This window comes from Octopus sinensis, linkage group LG5 (genome assembly GCF_006345805.1).
Source record: "Octopus sinensis linkage group LG5, ASM634580v1, whole genome shotgun sequence".
NCBI classification, from domain to species: Eukaryota; Metazoa; Mollusca; class Cephalopoda; order Octopoda; family Octopodidae; genus Octopus; species Octopus sinensis.
Window position 1 is genome coordinate 68,230,112 of NC_043001.1, and position 19,903 is coordinate 68,250,014.

Sequence of the window (19,903 nt, forward strand, 5' to 3'; positions counted from 1 at the left end):
TGGCTGAAGCCCTCCCGTGAAATCCGGCTTTGTGCAGCTCCTGGCGAACAGTTTTTGTGGAAACTGGGTTCTCGAGTTGGTCATTAAGCTCTGCAGTAATTTTGCGAGCTGTACTTTTGTGATCCTTTCTAACAATTCCCGTAAGAGTCCGACGGTCCCTATCTCAAAGCTTTGGTCTTCTTCCGGAGTTTTACTTAGACGAAGAGGTTTTTTCAAAGGCTGTCATTACTTTCGAGACAGTACTTCTTGATACATCATACATTTCGGCTGTTTTTATTACTCTAGCGCCTGCCATACGAGCACCAACAATTTGACCTCTTTGAAGTTCTGGTAGATCTGTCATTTTAATGAATTTTAATTACCTTTTTCTGATGATATCTAAAAAGAATCAGCAATTTTAGAAAATATATTAAGCAACACTAATAATAACTAAAAAAACATACAAATAAGCATGCTTTTGACGGTTTTATAGATATTTCAAAATTATGATGCTATGACACCAGGTGTTTCCATTATTTTGTCCAACCTCTGTATATATATATATATATATATATATCAATACAATAATAATTCTTTCTACAGTAGCCATAAGGCCTGGAGTTTAGGGGAGCGGTATAGTCGATTACATCGACCCCAGTGTTTCATTGGTACTTAATCGACCCCGAAAGATAAAAGCCAAAGTCCATCTCAGCGAAATTTGATCTCAGAATGTAGCAACGGGCGAAATACCGCTAAGCATTTCGTCCAGTGTGCTAACGATTCTGCCAGTTCGCAGCCTTTGATTTCAATATAATAATAATGATCCTTTCTACCGTAAGCACAAGGCCTGAGATGTTGGGAAAGGGATTAAATCGACTACATCGACCCCAGTGTGTAACTGGTACTTATTTAATTGACCCCGAAAGGATGAAAGGCAAAGTCGACCTAGGTGGAATTTGAACTCAGAACGCAAAGATGGAAGAAATGCTGCTAAGTGTTTTGACCGGCGTGCTAACGATTCTGCCATCTAATTGGCTCGTCTATTCCAGGGGGCTTTCTGGTCAGAGAGCACTATGGATAATTTCTAGATGTCCTTAGCATGGCAGTGCTACCGAGAGGCGCTTCCTGTTCGGGATAAACTGTACTGGGACATATGTGCTGTAAGACGGGCTTGTCCGAGGTGTGCACTGCGCGATGAAATTATTCGGTACATACTCGGTCAGTGTCCAGGCATTGCTGACCTGTGGGGTCATGTAGAACAGCTGCTGTCGTGTGTGAGACGGATTCATCTATCAGCAGAGTCCATAGCACCCCATCTGTCGGTCGACTCCATAATGCCCCACCGATTTCCTTTAATCAGGCAGGTAAGGCAGTTTCCTTTTTCCTGGTGGCGGTGGCAAAAGAGGTTGTCTGGTGGATGAGGATGAAAGGTATGATGACAGAGACTTTTCTCTTTGGTAGAGCCCTCATCGACGTTTTCAAGTATGTCTTGAAAAGGAAAGTGGGGATGGAGGGGAGGTGCTGTTATCAAGTGAATTTATTGAGAAGTGGATGAACGTTGCGAAAATAGCGAGAGTGGATGGTACCGGTCAGTAGCAAAATATTTTCATGTAATACAACACAGACATTTAAATGGATAGGTTTTTTTCTAAGGAGCTGGGCAGTACATGTCAGAATAAGCTTTGAATTTCTCTGAGACATGGCTCTCCTGGGATGTTACCTAGATGTTTCTGACAACCCTTTTTTTTCATCATACTTAGAGCACCGACAATAACAGGAACAGTTCTCGCTTTAAGATGCCACATCTTTTGTATTTCAACTTCTAGGTCCTTATATTTACTTAATCTGTCAAATTCCTTTGCAAATACATTTTTATCAGTGGGAACAATTACATCTATTGGTGTACACGTATTTTCTTTCCTGTCTTTAATAATTATGTCTGGTTGATTAGCCGGGATCGATCTGTCAGTGTTGACTGGAAAATCCCAGAGGATTGTGACATCTTTACCGTCAACGACTGGCTCAGAATGATGTTCATATCAGTAAGCGGGAGTGCTGATTTTGTAGTGTTTACATATTTTCTAATGTAAATAGTGTTCTACCCTATCGTGGCGATTGTTGTATTCCTTTGGGGTAAGCACTGGACATCCCGAGATGGTCTATTGTTCCGTCAAATGTGTCGCAGAATCTGCGTTTAAGGTTATAACCATTTTGAAAAAGGTTAGCCAGGTAGTTTTTGGTAAGCGAGCTTTGTTCTTGTGCCGCTAATATGAAACCTTCAGACTCTGCTTTCAGTCCTGAACTTCTCAGCAACTGAAGGGTTGTTAGTATATACTGTCCATGCAGAGGCTTCTGGCTCCACCGTTCTTCAATTTCTTTCTGCCCGTTCTTTTTTGTAGTCTGCTTGATCAGTTTTGCTTGTTTGATGGCAGTGGTTTCAGTTTGTTCATCTAATTCAGGGTTAATGCGAATATGCAAGCTTCCTTGACAATAGAATGTGATCTTTTTGCAGTTTTAATGTTTGCACATAAACCACAGCATCCAGTCGTCTGTACTAGATAAGTACCTATTCATTGCTATTGTGGAAGTCTGATAGCATAGTTCAGCCTACATCATTCCTCTTCCACCATGGCGAAAGAGGTTGTGTGGTAGACAGGACTGTAAGGGATGACGACGGATACTTTCCTCTCTGACGAATTTCTGATCAACGTTTTCGAGTTCAACTTGAAAAGGCGGATCAGTGTGGAGAGAGAGGTGATTCTGCTCATCAAATTTATTGAAAGGTGAACGAGAGTGGCGGGCATAGTTCGTGCGAACGGGTCTGCTCTGAGCATGCAATTCTAAGTGGAGAAAAAGAGAGATTTTCTGTGGGGTTTGCACACTTTTCCATTGGAAGTCTCCCCCTATTGGGGAACTTTGTTATTGTTTTATATGTTTACTCGGTAAACCCCTACGTTTGTGCCTTTGTATTTGCGTGCCTGTGTTCTATGTAGGTCCATGTGGCCAATAAAGAATACATTGTTATTATTTTTATTATTATTATGAAGGCGGCGAGGTAGGAGAAACGTTAGCAGACTGGACGAAATGCTTAGTGGTATTTCGCCCATCGCTTCGTTCTGAGTTCAAATTTCGCTGAGATCGACTTTGTCTTTCCTCCTTCCGAGATCGAAGACTGGGTTCGATTCAATCGACTCATCCCCTCCCTCAAAATTTCTGGTCTTCTTCTTCTTCTCTTCTTCTTCTTCTTCTTCTTCTTCTTCTTCTTCGTCGTCTTCTTCTTCTTCTTCTTCTTCTTCTTCTTCTTCTTCTTCTTCTTCTTCTTCTTCTTCTTCTTCTTCTTCTTCTTCTTCTTCTTCTTCTTTCACTGTACTATCAATTATTATCATTTCACTGTACTACTGCGCGCAGCTCTGCGTGGTTTGTTGTGATGCTTTTATTTTCACTGTATTGAATGTGTGGGGTGCCTCATTTTCTGTGACCTTTTCTGGCGTGTGCCTATACCATCTTTTTTCTGTTGTTATTCCGTAGTGTTAGCATAGCTTCCAGTGTATATAGGTCCTAAATATATCCCTTCTTAGCCAGGTTTGGGTAGCCAGAGACAAAATGATTTATCTTCTCCATCTCCATATTCTGCAGCTATTTTATTTCTTTTCACGACAAGCTTTTGGTAATTTCTATTGGGAAGGCTTTGATCTTGTGCAGCAATTAAAAATTCTTCGTCTCTTCTTTGAGTCCTGAGCTTCTCAGCCATGGTTGAGATTTTATTTTGTTTATTTCTTCTCTGTTTAGTTTAACGCTGTATTTGTCATGCAGGGGCTTTTCTTGCCATCGTTTTATTATTTTTGTTGCTGTCCCAGTTTAAGTTTAAATTTCAGTTGTTTTACAGCTTTCGTCGTTTCTTTTTCTTCATAGTTGTTAGGTATTATGACTTCTTTTTTGTATTTGTCAGCTTCCTTAAAGACTGAAAACAGTTTTTTTCTTTTGTTCTTGTTTTAGGGTTATTCATATTAGTTTTCCTTGCTTCTGAAATAGGTATTTTTGTAGTCCTATTTATAGTAATAGTTTTCTAGCCGAATAAGGCCGCTATCACCTTCTATATGTTGTATATATAACATTTGCATGTCATATTTTGGGTGGTGCATCCTAAATCCTGTCACTGTTTTTCTTGTTTTCCTGTCTAATTTGATTAGTTTATTTAGAGTCCAGTTAAGAATATTGTAGGTATAACTTATAACTGGGACAGCTAGAGTGTTGATACATATTGTCTTGTTTTTCGCATTGACTTCTGTTTTCAGTATTAATCTAACTCGTCGATAATTTTCTTTTCTTATCTTCCCTGTATGTTTTTTATCGTAACTAATTCGTTGATTCCTAAATATTTGTATGTCTGGCTTTGGTTTAATTCGTTATTTCATTTGCTTTATCTTGTGTGATGTTGCCACTCTTAACTAGTTTTCTTCTTTTTAAGATTGCTCTGGCACATTTTTCTAAGCCAAATTTCATGTTTATTTCTTTGTACTGTCTGTAGTAACGTTTCCAGCTGTTTATCAATTGAAGCTTACAGTTTTAGATCATTCATATATAACTGTTTTTCCGTAATAGTTGTATCCGCATGCAGTTCTGTTTAGCATGTCAGATACAGGTATCAGTGCCAAGCAGAAAAGGAGTGGAGAGAGCGTGTCTCCCTGGAGCATTTCTTTTCTAATGGGGATAGCTTTGGTTTTTTTAAGTCCTTCTTTTGTCTGGAGAAGTGGCACTGTCTGTCATTTATTTATGGAACCTTGTATATATTTTATGATTATTGGTGCTACCTTGTTCATGGCTAGTGTTTCTAGGATCCATGCTCTCAAAAGCCTTTCGGTAATTGATCCAGTCCATACATAGACCTTTCTTGTTTCTGCGGCTGTCTTCAGTTTTGGCTTTATTGATCAGCCGTATGAGCCCTTGAAGCATCCCTTCTGCTCTTCTGGAAACAGGTTATTTTCTTCCAGATGTTTGCTCAATCTCTGCGATATTATTGCAGCAAAGGCTTTGTAAATTGTTGGGAGACAAGTTATCGGTCAATAATTTTGTGGGTTTGCCGTTTCAGTGGATTTGGGAATTAGGATAGTTTTCCCTTCCGTGAGCTATTCAGGCATTTTCTCTGCCTCTGCTAGTATTTCATTAAACTTCTCTGTGTTAGTTTTAATAGATCTTTTCTGAGGTTGTTCCTCCGCCGACCATATTTCTTACCAAAATTCTCCCACTTCTTTTGCTGTTGATGCTGCATAGATCTCTATTTTATTTTTGCCAAGTTCTTAGTAAAATCTTTTGGGGTTGGAGTTGAACTGTTTGTTTTGTTCAAAGAAACGTTGGCATGTCTCATACCGGTGGATCCTTTGTGCTTTGGCGAAGATATCTTACTTTAGCTGTTCCTTTATTTCAGGTATACCGTGTTCAGTAATTTTGTATTTATATAGTATTTTTCTTATCTTTTTGTTGCTTAGTAGTGTTGATTGTCTACAAATTTCAATAAGGATTGAGAGATTTTTTGTTTTATTCTCTATTTTTTTAAATATTATTTATCCACAGGGTTTGTTTGGGTGGTAATGCTCCTGTTTAGATGGGTTTTAATGGGTATCCAGCTTCTTTTGTGGCCACAGATACAAGAATACTTTCACACATACCCATTCACAGATACAAGAATACACTCACACATACCCATTCACTCACACACACACACGAACACATGTACTATCTTACCCACTCAAATGTACATACACACTCTCATTAACGCTCATATAATCTCAAACATTATTTTATTATTATTATGATTATTATTATTATATTATTATTATTATTATTATTATTGTTGTTGTTGTTGTTGTTGTTGTTGTTGTTGTCGTCGTCGTCGTCGTCATCATCATCATCATCATTATTATTATTATTATTATTATTATTATTATTATCATCATCATCATCATCATCATCATCAATATTATTACTATTATTATTCTATGTTTGACTTTTGCTTTATATTTGTACAAGTTGGCTCCAAGTCTCACCCAGAGACCTCAAGAGACAACAGGGTTGGAAGTTCATGTTGTTGTTATGCCTAGTGTGCCATATATTTGGGAGGTGGGGATGTTGTACTAATGAATGTCTAAAAAAAAAAGGGGTTTTTTTTTTGTTTTTTTTTAAACCGAAAATTATGTTTGTTTTAAACCTTGAGATTACATAGAGAGTATTTTGCGTAGGATATGAGCAGTTCCCATGAGCACTATCTTTTGAACTTCTGCCATTTTGGGGTTTCCTGGTATCTGAGTTAGGTAGCTATCAGCCCCTTTTGCTATCATTCCCAGGGCACCTATGACAACAGGTATTGTTTTAGTCTTCAGCTTCCACATTTTGCTGATTTCTATTTCAAGATCTTTATATTTGCTCAGTTTTTGGTAGGTCTTGACAGATACGTTTATATCGATTGGGACAGTCATATCAATGAGGAGGCATGTTCTTTGTTTGAAGTTTTTCAATATGATGTCTGGCCTATTTGCATCTATCTTCCTGTCAGTTTGAATGGTGAAGTTCCAGAGGAGTGAGATGTGGTCATTTTCAAGCACTGGGGGTGGTTTGTGTTCCCACCAGTTTTTTTCATGGGGCAAATCCAGGTTTTTACAGATTACCCAGTGAATATATTGTGCAGCTCTATCGTGCCTGTTGAGATACTCTGTAGGTGCTAGAAGACTGCACTTGGAGACCACATGGTCAATGGTTTCATTTTGTTGCTTGCATACACGACACGTTGGACTGCTTCTGATCTTTAATATGTTGGCCTGGTAGTTTCTTGTTGGTAGGCATTGATCTTGAGCTGCTATGATAAACCCCTCTGTTTCAGATTTTAAGCCAGAGGCCATTAGCCATTGATGGGTCAGGGCTTTATTATTATTATTATTATTATTATTATTATTATTATTATTATTATTATTATTATTATTATTATTATATGCGCGTATATATTGGCTGCGTACCTCTGTACGTGCAAAGTTTTCATCACTCACTATTCACACAACACACACATATGCTTGCTTGCATACACTACATCATTAAACACCAACTGCATCTTTCTCACCAGCCTGACGTTCCTACAAAGGTCACTGACACTGCATCCCTGATTCCACAATCCTGTTAATTAAATCACGAACCATGCACACACACACACAATCGCGCTCATATACTACCTAGTCACATATACACACCACACAGTTACATGCATTTTCACATGCATTCACAGATACAAGAATACATCCATACACTCATGCATGCCCATTCACTCACACACTCACGGACATCTGTACTGGTTCACTCACTCACATGTACATACACACTCACTAACGCTCATATACTCTCATACACTCTCATACACTCTTAAAGTTACACACGTACATGCACATGCATTGGGACACACGAACTCATTAACACACACAATCTTATTGTCTCGCAATCCCACACATTTAAGCATTCTCTTTCACTCTCTCTCTCTCTCTCTCTCTCTCTTTCTCACACACTCAGGCATACACGCACGCACACACACACCACACACACGCACACACACACATCACAATTTATTTCTGTTAATTCTTTCAAATACTCTCCCTTCGAACATCACCAACGGTCTCAAGCTCAACCTGAATAAGAAACACACCAACATGGGAGAGTATCCCTCTCTAGTAAACAGACGTATACATAATGGAAAGAGAAAGGGCAGAACCGATTTAGCCTGACATTAGAACCACAATGTTACTTATTCCATCTAAATAGAGTGGAACCAATGGAATTTGAACCAAGAATATATAAAAAAAACACATCGCTTAATAGAACAAAATGTTATTTTTCTGGCGATATGTCATCAATGGGTCCCCCTTGCTTTTCCACTTCTCTCAAACTAAATAATAAAAATAATGATGATGATTTATAATAACAATAACAATGATATATGGTCTTTGTTTCTTTTACAAGCCAACAATCAATCAATCTATCTATCTAGCCTCATAACTTTCTGAAGACGAAGTTAAGATCATAACGTTAATAGCGCTTTTATTATCTTTTTCAATTGGCGGTAAACTAATAATTGCACAAAAAGGACTCAGTAACGACAAACTAATAACAGCACTTTTTCGTCACTTAGTCTTTTTTGATGAACACGATCGTCGGAAATGTTCAGCCTCTACCTTTCTCTCTCTTTGTACCTGTGTATGTATGTATGTATGTATGTATGTATGTATGTATGTATGTATGTATGTATGTATGTATGTATGTATGTATGTATGTATGTATGTATGTATGTCTCTTCTATTTTTAATTATTATAGAAGAGACATACCTTATGTATGTACGTATATATTTATGTTTGTATGTATGTATGTAAATATCTTTGTACATACGTATGTGCATACACACACACATATATATGCTTATACATATGTATATATGATTGGACATATGTATGTTTATATATATATATATATATATATATATATAATATATATATATATATATATATTATATATATATATATATAATATATATATATATATATATATATATATATATATATATATATATATATATATATATATATATATATATATATATATATATATATATATATATATATATATATATATATATATATTATATATATATATATATATATATATATTATATATATATATATATATATATTATATATATATATATGTGTGTGTGTGGAGGTACAATGGCCCAGTGGTTAGGGCAGCGGACTCGCGGTTGTAGGATCGCGGTTTCGATTCCCATACTGGACGTTGTGAGTGTTTATTGAGCGAAAACACCTAAAAGTTCTAGGAGGCTCCGGCAGGGGTGGTGGTGATCCCTGCTGTACTCTTTCACCACTCTTTCTCCCACTCTGTCTTCTGTTGGCCTGCTCGCTTAGCCAGCGGGGTGGCGTCATTCGAAGGCTAAAACAATGCGAACGCATTGTGACCAGCGATGTGTAACAACATCTGATGGTCTGGTCGGTCACGTGATCACATATATAAAATATGTACTATATATTATTACACATACACGCACATTACAATGGACTCCTGTAGTTAGACGAGATGGAACAACGTTCCACAATTTGTTGCTGAACCACGCAGTTGATTCATTTATAGTTATCGAATGCTTGTGTTTACATAAGCTCGCGCCTTCCTTCAGATCGATATTGTCTGTATTGGCGCACAAGTGTGCCACGCATCAGATGCCGAGATGTTCGCAGAGCGAAGTGAAATGAAGTGTTTTGCTCAAGAACTCAACGCGTCACGCATCCTCGTTTCAAGCGATCTAGCGATCGTGAGTGCAACATAGCCGCTAGGTCAGGTGCCTTCACACACATACACAAACACACACACACACATACTAGTCTATATCCAGAATTTGGACAAAATAATGGAATTACCATTTTTCATTTAATTATAATTTCTATGACAAATTCAAAACAGTTCTAGTCTTTATGTGTGGTCATATGCATTATGTATAGATTATACTTCCGATATAACTGTCTGATATTTGAATATGTTAAAATATTAATACGTAATTTCTCTGATTCCCAAAGGTTACAGCTTGTTGGATCGTGGATTACTGAAACTTCAATCACTAAAACTGAATTGTTAAATGTTTTGAGAATATCATGTTCGCATTCCAAAATCAAGATAAAACTAGCTCCAGCAAGCATAAATGCTGAACTTATGGAGAGGGAACACGGAATAGAGAAACGTATTTAGTCTAAAAGCCATGAAACTACAGCAACAAAAGTAACAACACCTCTATTCCACCACTTCGTCAACCCTGTATTAATCAGAACTGTTCTCTGTGAGATGCATAAACCTGGGTACAACGGGAAGGCTGCAGTTGCTAAACCTCTTCTGACTCCTATCAACACAAATGAATGAAAAAAGAGTTAACTAGACTATCAGAATCGATCGAAGGTTCAACGGAACAATGTCACTATTTACACGTTTTTCCCCACTTCGGCCGGACACAGACTTCAATGCTGATTGACATCTGCCGTGAAAAATGAACAAGACTGTGAGATGAATTGGAGAACTATAGCATGGAATTGTCTTGTACTGTAGTTGCTCTGCATGGCAAAGTTAATACCAAATATATATATATATATGCATGTATAGAGTCCGATTTGTGTCAAAATGTACCTCCTTGCGACAATGTAGCCTTTAATCTAATCAAGATATCCTTAGCCTGAAGAGTAACCAGCGGTATACACCTCGCTTGGTTTTTACCACTTCCGAGGTTCCACTCGCTATGGCACATATATAGCCCGGATTTTTGTACTCCATTCCGTAACTCTTGTGTAAATATATATACATAATACAAAATGGGACAAGAACGCAAACATCCGGACAACTAGGTGATACAAAAAGGGACAACAAAACAACCAGATAGACGATACAAAGAAAACAAGGACGGGTCATTCAAAGTTTTCTATCTTCAGTCAAGAACCGGATTATCCTTGTAATTTCGGCTGATTATTCTTGAGATTGCTCCAATCTGGCCAGCCCCAAGGAAAAACTAAACTAAGAGCACTAGATTCCTTGGAAGAAAGCATCGAATATATACAAAAACAAGGACGGAAAGAACGGACGGAAAGAACGGACGGAAAGAACAGACACTGTTACACAAATATAAATACAATAATAAATACAATAAAAATAATAAGAGGACATAGCAACAGGTGTCTTTCGACTAAGGACGAATTGAATTAAGCTGGCGCATGTGGAAATGATGTCCTACGGCAGAGATACAAAAATTTCACAAACACAGGGAAGAATATATTGTTTTGACTCTTATTTCGGTGGCTATGAGTTGTTTGGACTCTCATTTCTAGCAATACTGGTGCTGACTAGTGCCCTTAGTTTATTTAGGGATGCCTATATTACTGCCTTTCGACTGTAAATTGCTAATGAACCGCCATTACTACACACATACCACACATACTCACACACATACATATTCATACATTTATACGTGCATATATGTGTATATCATAGTCAGGTCAGGAGTCTCATCACAAGCTGATGAGACCTGCTGCTGGTACCATGTAAACTAATACTACCTGTTTTATGGTCGAATGGTTAGCGACTAAAATGGCTCCCTACCTGAGAAGGCTGTCTAGACACCCAACAGGACTAAAAACAAGACCTCTAAAACGGCGAATGAGCGGGTGGAGATGGCAATGGCAAACCACCTTAATATCTTTGTCAAGAAAGCACTAGGTACAACGAAATAACGCTATTGTTTCTTCCAACGGGAGAACTCGCGCTTAATTGGGATGATTTTAGTTGCCGTGTCATCAAAGAGTTGTAAAAGCGTCTGATACATGATGATAACGATTTGTGTATGTATGTATGTATGTATGTATGTATGTATGTATGTATGTATGTATGTATACATACATACATACATACAACCATAAAAAATACATACGTTCATCGTTATATACAACAAAAGTAGTATTGGATGAAAATAACTAGTTGAGTATCATACTTAATGCAAATACATTGTAGAAAGGCAAATTCACCGTGTATTCGTCCGGAGATGCTATCTCTTATAATTGTGCTGCTTAAGCACACACACACGCGCACACACACACATACACTAATACACATAGAATTGTGAATGTGTGTGTGTGGTATATCTAACCAAATTTAATATGTACATACACATAAAATATATAAACAATATCTATATGTATATACATAATATGTACATGTATATACATATGCATATATATATATATATATATAAATATATATATATATATATACACATACATATTTAGATATCCTAGATATGTTTCGACCAAAGATTGTTCCAGTCCATGTCTAACAGGATTAGCTAAACCCTTTTTAAGTCAAGTTTTGTGGGTATTATGGTCTATTTCAGTAGGAAGTTCTTGTTGAGCCAGTTGTATCCAGGCATAGCTGGCTTATCCGACATTCCTTGAAGAAATTTGTCCAGATTCCGTTTAAAGGTGATAAGATCCTTTTCCTCTTTGATCTGTTAAATAGGGTTGGGCCTGCTAAAGAAAAGAAATTGTTTTGCACTGTATTTATGTGTTGTGATCCTGAATCGGGTAGGGGATGTTCTAGCCTTGGATGAATTCTTAAACTAATGTTGAGGTCATTTGGGCAATGCTGGTGCTATATTCTTCACATCATGCAAATGATGTCTCGCTCACTGCGGCGCCGGAGAGAACAGAGTTTCAATGTTTTAAGGCGGTCTTAATAATGGTGATCAGTCATGCCCTTAATTCTTTTAGCGAATGCTTTGAGGTGATTCAATTTTCGAAATGTTTTGTTTTGTATGGGGAGACCACAGCGGGCAGCAGGATTCGAGCAGTGGCGGTACAAATGAAGAGAAAAGAGGAATGATGACACCTTATTCTCTGGACCAGAAGGTTCTTAGGATCCAGGAGCTCATTCTACGAGCTATATCGACCTTATTGTTGATGTAGGCAAGCCAATTGAGATTGTTATCAACAATTATTCCTAGGTCTCTGATATTATTAGATGCTGCGAGAGGAACTCTGAAGGAAGAGAGTATGTTCGTTTTAGCATAATCTTTTTTCCAAAATGCATCAGCTCAATTTTTCCCTCGTTTAGTTGCATTTTGTTTTTGTCTGCCCATTAGCTTATATCATTTAGATCAGACTAAAGTTCAGTTCCGTCTCCTCCATTGGTAATTTTCTAGAGTTGGAGTCATCAGCGGATATTTTCACATTGCTGTGTTTTATGATGCTGGAAAGATCGTTTATATAGGCTACAAACAGAAGCGGGCCCAAGACATTCCCCTGAGGTACACCACTGGTGACTTTTGCTGGGCTTGAGGGGATTCCACCGATCACAACAAGTTGTGTTCTGTTCTCTAGGAAATATTCAATCCAGGGTAGTAGTTTGCCGTAGATTCCAACATTTGACAATGTTGACAGTAAGATATTGTGGTCGACTCTGTCGAATGCTTTACTGAAGTCAAAATATATGAGTTTGAACTTGATCTCAAATCTTTAAGGACATCATCGATGTGGCGTAAGAGCAGTGTTTGACAGTCCTTGCCTCAGCTGAAGCCATGCTGGTTATATATATATTTATATATATTGTCGTGTCTGGGGAGAGTCAGTCGCTTTTAGAATGACTGCCACCAGACACCACAAAATATGCTTCAACACACGAACTCACATAAGAAATCTTGCAAACCAAATCCCCAAACAAAGTATATATATATACATATAACAGGATGAGCAAAATTATAATTATTTTAATTATAACTATTGTAATTATCATAATGGTGAATCGAAGCAAAAGTAAGCAAAAGTAATATACCCACACACACAAGCACACGCATACACACATAAACACACATAAATATATACACATATAAACATAATACACACATATATATATATGTATATATATATATATATATATATATATATTATATATATATATATATATATATAATATATATATATATACATCCAGTCATATATATATATATATGTATATATATATATATATATACATACATATTATAGTATATGAATACAAGGACACACACACACATACACGCGCATATATTATGTTTGTGTGTACATGTGTTAAAAAGAAATACTATTGTCTTGATATTCGAATGATATGCGTTTCCGTCGAAACTAATCTTTACTCGATAAATGCTCACTTTATATTGTGTTCCTTTAAGAAGAAATAATAGAATAATGGAACCCATTCTACACTGGAAAAAACAAAACAACATAATCAAAATCGAACAAAATCTCAGCAACGAGCTCAAAAGTGTTTTCCGCCATCTTTTCCAGTTGATTGCTTACCTGAATTTTGTTATTTGTTGTTTAAAATCGTTATTTGTTTATCGTATTTGTAAAAGTCATATCGTTTCGCTAATTAATTAGATGAATATGGTAAACAAACGTCTAAATAATTCTTCTTGTGGGAGTTGTAACAACGATTTCTGGCAATGTAATGTGACAGTAACAGAAAAAAAAAAAAAATTGCAGCGACGTGAAAAAAGAAGATAAAGATAAAAAAAAAGTAGTAAATAAAAGAAGAGTCGAAGAGTCTAAGAAATAATAAATACAAACATAATTTGAGATAAAAAGAAAATTAGGACCGGAGTAATTTAGTGAATGATGTGAAGGAAACAAGAAAAACGGGACAAACAACATAAATAAAAGGCGCAGGAATTACTTCTAGATTCTCCAGTTTTCTTCGTTCATTATCTTAAACGAGAACTAGATACTTGTGTTATTTAAATATGCACATACACACACACACACGCAAACACATTTATTTAAATACATGCATATATATGTATACATACATCATCATCATTCATCATTGTTCGACCGTGGTCGAGACAATGGAATTTACCATGTTGCGCCAGACTTCACGGTCCATCATAGCATTACGGAGGTCCTGTTGCTGGATGCCTGTATGTCTGGAGATTACATCAGGGTAGGAGAGTGTGCGCCCTCTGGTGTTGCGAGTAGATGGCTTCCAGAGGAGAAGAGTAGAAATTACTTCTTTTTCAGCTCTACAACAATGTCCAGCAAACTGGACTCTCCTACCTTTCACAAGAGATGACACAGGTGGTAATTTCCCATATATTTGCATTTTAGTTGGATGGCGCCTCCACGAGAGATTTTGAGCTCTCATAAGGAGGCGAGTGTAGGTTCCATCCAACCGCCTCTCAAGCTTCTTTGATAACGTCCAGGTTTCTGAGCCATATAGTAGGATTGGTTCGACTGTGGCTTTGAATATTTCAAGTTTGAAGTCTCTACTTAGATTTGATGACCAGATCTTATGCATGTCATTACAGGCTGACCAGGCCATACCCTTTCTAGTTAGAAAGTCTTTTCCAGATGATGATATGTATGACCCAAGATATTTATAATCAGAAACCATATTTAAAGGTGCACTGTTGAGAGTGTGGATGATGCAATCACTGTTGGACAGGCACTTGTTTATGTATTCAGTTTTGGTCTCATTGAGGTAAAGACCTACACAATTTGAGGCTTGTTCAAGAGATTGTAAGAGAGACTGGGCATTGGAGAGAGAATCACTGATAAGAGCGATGTCGTCAGCAAAGTCAGTGTCTGTCAAGTACTCAGCTGGGTGTCTGGAACTTCTTCTTGGTTTTATTTCAAAGCCCTTGCCAGAGATGGTATCAACTGACATACGTAGCACATAATCAACAACAATGATGAAAAGAAATGGGGTGAGTGTGTCTCCCTGCAGTATTCCGGCCTCGATCGAGAAAGATGATGTTTCTCCATCAGGGGTTAAGATGGTTGAAGACGTATCTGTGTCGAGGACCTTGATGGCAGAAATAATTTTGTCTGGTATCCCATAGAGCTTAAGGATTTCAAACATCTTGTACCTATCTACAGAATCGAACGCTTTAGAAAAGTCTACAAATACCATTGCAAGATCGCGATTAAATGCTTTTGATTCTCCAATAAGTCTGCGCAGGCATAGTATCTGGCTCAGCGTTGAGCGCCCATGTCTGAATCCATTTTGGTTCTTTCGGAGCAAAGGTTCAACAAAAAGGACATACATACATACATACACACACACACACACACACATATATATATATACACACACACACACATACATGCATCTATCTATCTATCTATCTATCTATCTATCTATCTATCTATCTATCTATCTATCTATCTATCTATCTATCTATCTATCTATCTATCTATCTATCTATCTATTCTATCTTTCTATATAATATTGTCGAAGGGTGGTGAAATTGTAATGTTATTTGGTACACAACAGACGGAAGGACTGAGCTTGTTCTATAGCTGCTGTATGGGTTTCTTTTCCTTTTTATTTTTACCGTAAATTTGTTTGTCTTTCTCCTGAGCCACATTCTCATTATAAGCGCGTGTTTTATGTGTATGTATGTGTATGTGTGTTTGTGTGTGTTTGCGCGCGTGTGCATGTGTATGTGGCCTGAATGCTTCCAACTGAGTGGATTCTGCTAAACGGTACTCAAAATACTAGGTGATGGTGTTAAACCGGGCAAAGCATGTATGTATGTATGTACAGGGGTTGGACAAAATAATGGAAACACCTTAAAATTTCAAATAAATTTATTTCAATAATAGGGTAGGACCGTCTTTGTCAGTAATTACATCTTGAATTCTACGAGGTATGGATCTTGTACAAAGTTTGAATTGGTTCCAAAGGAATTTTTGTCCATTCTTTATCTAAAACAGTCTCCAGTTCTTGTAGTGACTCCTTACTTGCTTTCTAAAATGCACCAGAAGTGTTCAATAATATTGAGATCTGGGGAGTGTGATGATCAGATAAGATGTTCAACTTCACCAGAAAGTTCCTCGTGCCATTCAGTAACAATTTTAGCTGAGTGAATTGGTGCATTATCATCTTGAAAAATTGTGGTTCCAGCCGGAGACAGTTCCGTAACCATAAGGTGAATTTGATTAGATAAAATGCTTAAAAAGTATTGACTATTAATTCTGCCATGAAGGGAAACCATTGCGCCGGTGGATTACCAAGATATAACCCCCCAGGTCATCACAGATCCTACTCCACGTTTAACAGTTGGAAGAAGGCAGTCTTGGTCAAATGCTTCTTTTGGCTGTCTCCACACGTATACTCGGTCGGTGGTCGGAAATAAGGTAAAGGATGACTCATCCAAGAAAATAATGTTCTTTCACTGCTCTAGGGACCAATTCTGTCGGTTTTACTTCACTCTAAATGCTTTGCAACGTTTGTTTCCGAAAGTGGTGATTTTCTGATTGCAGCCCTCTCGTGAAATCCGGCTTTGTGCAGCTCCTGGCGAACAGTTTTTGTGGAAACTGGGTTCTCGAGGTGGTCATTAAGCTCTGCAGTAATTTTGGGAGCTGTACTTTTGTGATCCTTTCTAACAATTTTTGCCCTATCTAAAAGCTTTGGTCTTCTTCCGGAGTTTTATTTCGACGATGATGTTTTTCCCGCTTTCTCAAAGGCTGTCATTACTTTTGAAACAGTACTTGTTGATACACTAAACTTTCGGCTGTTTTCGTTACACTAGCGTCTGACATACGAGCACCAACAATTTGACCTCTTTAAAAGTCCGATAGATCTGTCATTTTAGTGAATTTTAATTAACTTTTTCTGATGATATCTGAAAAGAAACAGCAATTTTAGCAAAACATATAAAGCAACACTAATAATAAATCAAAAAACATAAAAATTAACAAGCTCTTGTTGGTTTTATAGATATTTCAAAATTATGATGCTATAACGCCAGGTATTTCCATTATTTTGTCCAACCTCTGTATGTATATATGTATGCATGTATGCCATTATTCAGTTTTATTTCAAGATTTTTTGCCAATAGAGGAGTCGGTTTCTACCCTAGATTCGAGTATCTTCATTGGAAATTCAACAACAGCAACAGGCTCATTTTTCATGTATATGTGTATATATTTAAACTTTTAATTATTTCATTCATTAGACTGCGGCCTCGCCAGAGTACCGCTTTCGTTCCGTTTGTCGAACCAAGTAATTTTGATGGGAGGAGGATATTAGATTCTATTGACCCAGTACTATATCGGTACTTTATTTTATTGGGCCCGGAAGAATGAAGGGCAAAGTTATTTTCGGTGGTATTTGAACTCAGAACAAACGAAGAAAATGGTAATAAACATTCCGACGTGCTAATGATTCTGACAGCTCATCGCTTTTCAGTAATTGGGTCGATTTATGTAGCTACATCTTCCTCAACAAAAGTTGGTGTCCTCAAGCCAATGATTTTCTGGTATTGCCAAACTCTGGATTTCTAAATGAGTAACGTTATATCCGTCCTGGTGTGACATTTATTAATTTAGACCGCGTGGTGTGGTTCTTAAACAGCTGTGAAGTCTCACTCAATTAAAATAGATTGCAATGCCACAATATATGTATAGACTGTGTAAATATCAATTTCAAATTTTGGCACAACACCTGCATATTCGGGGGAATTACATTGACCCCGGTGCTCAGCTGGTACTTATTGTATTGACCGTGAAAGGACGAAGGGCAAAATAGTCATCGGTGGAATTTGAACTTAGAATGTAAAAACGGATGATATACAGCTAATCGCTTTGCACTGTGTGCTAACAATTCTGCTAGCTCGCCGCCTTAAATATCCCTTTGTACAATAGGCACAAGACCTGAAATTTTGTGGGGAGGGTTTTGTCGGTGAGATCGACTTCAGCGGTTGACTGGTACTTAAGTTATCGACCCCGAAAGGATGAACGGTAAAGTCGACCGCAGCGGATTTTGAACTCAGAATGTAGGACAAACGAAATGCTGTTATTTTTTTTCCCGGCGTGCTAATGATTCTACCAGCTCACCGCCTTAGACACTGGTTTCCAATTTTCGCACAAGGCCGGCAATTTTAGGAGAGTGGGTAACTCCATTACATCAGCCCGTGCGTTCAATTGGTACTTATTTTATCGCCCTCTTCCCACCAAGGATGTAAGGTAAAGTCGACCGCGGCGGAATTTAAACTTAAAATGTAAAGACGGACGAAATGCTGCGAAGCAATTCGTCTGGCGTGCAAGCGATTCTGTTAGCTCACCACTTAAATATTGACATATGTAACATGTCTCATAAATGTCTCTCTATATATAGACATATTACAACGCATACATATACAAATATATATATATATTTACTCCCATATAACAGCATACATAAAAGCATGCATACACACACACATACATATACTTGTGCGTGTGTGTATATGTGTGTGTGTGTGAGTATGCGTTTATGTGTTCTGTGCGTAATGTGAATTATAACGTTTAATATACAATAAGTTGAGAATCGGAAACAAAATATAAGTACGTTTTTCCTCATGTTTTAATTCCGTAGTACAAAAACACATATACGCTCTCGTGCGTGCGAACATGCGCGCGCGCAGACATAAACACACGCACGTACACATATATACACACATGTACACACACACGCACGCACACACGCATACACACATACACACACGCCCAAAAACATTTACGCGTATCGTGTAAATATTCCGTATCTTCTTTGTCTGATACATTTCAGAGCCATTATTCCTTCATGTTTGATTTACATAGACATCATGACATAGCACCGTATACCTTGTCAAGTTGAGCACTGTCACTGATTAAGCGTATCTCATTTAAATATATCACATGTGTACGGCCAGGATAATGTGCTTCTATCCGCTATCCGTACTCTATGCATGTATCTATATGTATACGTATATATATATATATATATTATATATATATATATATATATATATATATATATATATATCTGGCTAGAAAATAGCCAGATAACCGAAGAGATGGTGTCGTGGATTTCCACTTCGGCATCTGAAACTCAGAGTTTTATCTTGACTACCGAGTAATGTAACATATTGTATAGATAAATTTCCTCTATTTACATAATATTGAGATCTCTTTCTTTCTTTTGTTATCTTACCGTTTTATCAATATATATATATATATATATATATATATATATATATATATATATATATATATATATATATAATTATAAATGAGGGTGAAAAATTGATATTAATTTAATAATACCGTCAATTTAACACCAAGTGGCTTAGCACAAAAAACTACGGAGAAAATACAAATTTATACATAAATTATTAGAGAGTTATCCACTATGTGGATATCCACTATGAGAGTTGTCCACATAGTGGATAACTCTCTAATAATTTATATATATATATATATATATTATATATATATATATATATATATGTGTGTGTGTGTGTGTGTATATCTGTGCGTGTGTATGTGAGTGTGCATATATATATATACATATATATAT

General features: G+C 37.0%; 1 long non-coding RNA gene across 1 annotated transcript; it reads right to left on the reverse strand.

The window, feature by feature from the left end:
• Window positions 1-39: 39 nt before the first annotated feature.
• Window positions 40-17,099, reverse strand: LOC118763510. The gene is made up of 3 exons (XR_004999270.1): window positions 17,022-17,099; window positions 2,661-2,664; window positions 40-193 (listed from the first exon to the last, which is right to left on the reverse strand). It is a non-coding gene; the product is annotated as an uncharacterized LOC118763510 (long non-coding RNA).
• Window positions 17,100-19,903: the final 2,804 nt, after the last annotated feature.